This window comes from Pyxicephalus adspersus, chromosome 1, assembly GCF_032062135.1.
Source record: "Pyxicephalus adspersus chromosome 1, UCB_Pads_2.0, whole genome shotgun sequence".
NCBI classification, from domain to species: domain Eukaryota; kingdom Metazoa; phylum Chordata; class Amphibia; order Anura; family Pyxicephalidae; genus Pyxicephalus; species Pyxicephalus adspersus.
The window spans coordinates 58,061,343-58,064,868 of NC_092858.1; positions in this window are offsets into that span (position 1 = coordinate 58,061,343).

Here is a 3,526-nt window from a genome sequence, read left to right on the forward strand (position 1 = left end):
GCCAGCTCTCAGCAGCATCTTTGACATTGGAAATGTCCTTAAAATGTTGTCCCTTCAGGTGTTTCTTCAAATTCGGGAACAGATAATAGTCCGAAGGGGCCAGGTGAGGTGAGTAGGGGGGATGGCCGACCAATGGGAAACCCAGGGTGTTCAATTTGCCAGCCACAACATTGGACGTGTGCGCAGGTGCATTGTCCTGCAATAAAAAGATCCCTTTGGTCAACTTTCAACGGTGTTTCATCCATATTTCCTCCTTCAGCTGGTCCAGGAGGTTAGCATAATACTGTCCAGTGATACTAGAGCCCTGAGGTAGGTAGTCCACCCACAGAATACCGTCTTTATCCCAGAAAACAGAGGCCAGGACTTTGTTGGCTGATTTCTGGGTTCAGAACTTCTTCGGCAGCGGGGACCTCCTGTGGCTCCATTCCTTTGACTGTTCTTTGGTCTCAGGATCATAGATGTGGAGCCAGGTTTCATCCTCAGTCACTAATCTAGCCAAAAAGTCCTGTGCAGCTTCAAAATGGGCCAAAACAGCTTTGGTTGCTTCAGCTCATTCCTTCTTCTGAGCACTGATCACATTTTAGCACCCACTTCGCTGAAAGCTTGTGTATGTCTAGAATAGTGGTGATAACAAATCCAACATGCACCCAAGGTATGTCTAGTATCTGGGCTTTTTTCTGTCAAGTATCTAGGATTTTTTATCTTTTTTCTCCGATCCTCTATAATCAACTCATGGACAGCATCGCGGGTTGCCAGGTCAGTTGAAGTTTGGGGGCACCCACTGCGGGGCTCATCTTCAATGGTAAAATGTCCAGTCTTGAAATGAGATATCCAGGTTTTGGCAGTGCTGTAGGAAGGACACTTCTCCCCCAGTGTTTGTGACATCTCAGTCTGAATGCCCTTTGCTGACTTTCCCTGGAGAAATAAAAACTTCATGATGGCCCGTAACTCCAACGACGTGAAACTTTCTTGTGCCTCTGCCATCATAGTTTCTCACTAAAAGAAAAAACAGTTTCGCAATTACCTGATATTTGCACAGTTACATACTAAGAAATTAGGCTGTCATATGCCCCCACACTAATTTTTCCATTTCATATGGAAGGGAGCAAAGCCAGGAACTTCTCAGCACCCCCTCGAAATTTAATATTTTTTACTTTATTAGTTAGACTGGCCCATTGAAACTGCAAAAAAGCAATGTCATGTGATCACTATAATATCAAAGTGATTACATGATTAGGTAGCATACTGCTTGCTTTCCAACCTGTATTTGATAGAGCACTAGCAAAGATTTTATGACCAGCACAAGTGTCTACTGTTCTTGTGAATGTTTTCAAATGCATCCTTAGCATGGGGCATTATGGTAAAAATCTTTTCAACTCCGATTGCATTAACCCCCCTAGCCGTAATCTCGCGTGTGATTTCCAGCTGGCATCACCCCCGGAATTTACTATAACTGCTCACATCCCCCGGAGAATGTGACGCTCGCAGCCTCTGGGTGATGTGAGCAGCTTCGTTGGTGGATCTAGGGGAGTGAGCAGGCTGGGGACATCCCCATCGCATCACCCAGCAAGATGTGACATCTTACAGGTGGAGTGATGGATTTTGGGGGCGGAAAATTTAAAAGCAGATTGCTATGTAATCTGCTTTTACATTTTTTTTAACACAAAGAAACACAAAATAAAAGTATAATTACATATTTTATTGCACCAAGCATCATTGCCCAGGGCCCTGATTTTTATTTTGCCCACTATTAGCCCTGACCTTGATCTGTCCTTTTGTTGACTTTTTAATCACTTCCTGAATGTATATTTACATCACTTTGTCTTTGACCTTGATTGTTCCTGACTGATTGCTGGGGACCACATGGCATCCAAAAGGCATCTTGCTGGCAGAAGTGCTGTTTTGGAGGAATTTGAAAGCAGCGATAGCTATTTGGAGTCCCTTGTGGAATCGAGCGATAGTGATTCACCAGGAAATTTGTCATTAGACAGCGAAAGTGAACTGAGTGGTGATTCTGAACCTGAGGTCAGTGATGTGCTCCATTGACCTTGATGCGGACCAGGCAGCACCACCAAGATTTCCATTCAGTGGCGCACCTGGGATGAAAAGGCTGAATCATTTACTCACTGAGTAATGCAGATAATTTTTTTCTCGTTAAAACCAAACAATAAAAATACAGAAAACTTCAATATTAAACTATATAGTGGATCACAACTCCTTTTTGTATAAAATAAATCATAGACAAAGTAATGAATAAGAGGGGTTAACAGTAGTTGTGTGGGAAGTCTTGGCTCTTTCATCCTCAATTACAAAAGGATAAAAGATTAAGTAGAGCAGAATAAAGTAGTAGGAGCAGGATTGATATAAAAAGTTAGAATATACCATATTATTAACCTAACCTTTAACCCTGCTGACAATTAAAACATTACATTAGCTAATATTGAGGTATGTGGGCATGACACCTACAGTAAATACATAAATACATGTAAATACTCTGTTTATTCTGTAAACATGTACTTTTATGCTTAAGACTGGCCAACATTGGACTAACATTGACCAATATAAATATTGGTATGAAAACCTATTTTGTAAAGCCCTGGTCCGGCACCAGTCCCCCAATTTAACATCCCACTTTTCACCCTTTAGCAAGCCCCTGCTCAGCTTCGGGAGACTGGTTGTGCTTCCCAGCACACAGTTGCCCCCAGGACATGGTACGCAAGGGATGGTGTCTAGGGAAGGGCTGGCAGAGGATCAGGAGCCCACAGATAAAGCAGTTCCAAGATTCAAGTCATGTCCAGAATACAGAGCCAAATTGCATTCACAGGTTATCCTGCAGTGGCACACAGCATAAAATTGATGGCCCTATAAGCATTTCCAAGCAAAATACAATTTTTGGAAACCTTATTAAGAAATAAATATATACATACAGTTAGGTCCATAAATATTTGGACAGAGACAATTTTTTTCTAATTTTGGTTCTGTACATTACCACAATTAACTTAAGACTGGCCAACAACTCAGATGCAGTTGATCTGCAGACTTTCAGCTTTATTTCAGTGGGCTGAACAAAAAGATTGCATAAAAACGTGAGGAACTAAAGCCTTTTTTTAACGCAATCACAAACATAGCTTTAATTATATATACTTTAAAAGCTGTGAGGTCAACATCCCTTTATTCATGCAGATTATTCTGGGTGGGCCAACTGTGATTTTTTCATAATTTCTGTATTTTGATCTGTTGTATTTATGCAAGTTGCCTATATAATAAACCATTGTCGTTGCTTACCTATTTTTTATTTATTGCTATTATTTATTCAGTATGTTTTCACCTATTTCTGATTCCAATCCTATTTGAAGTTTAGTAACCTTACATATGATTACCTGCCACCTCCAGGAGATAAAACTACTGTCATACTTGGGGGGACAGGGCCACTAGAGGGAGCTACAGCTTGTGCAAAAATGGTACGAGCCTGGAGAAGAACCAAGGCGCAGAGCGGGAACCAGGTCTTCTCCAGAGCCTCTAGTAG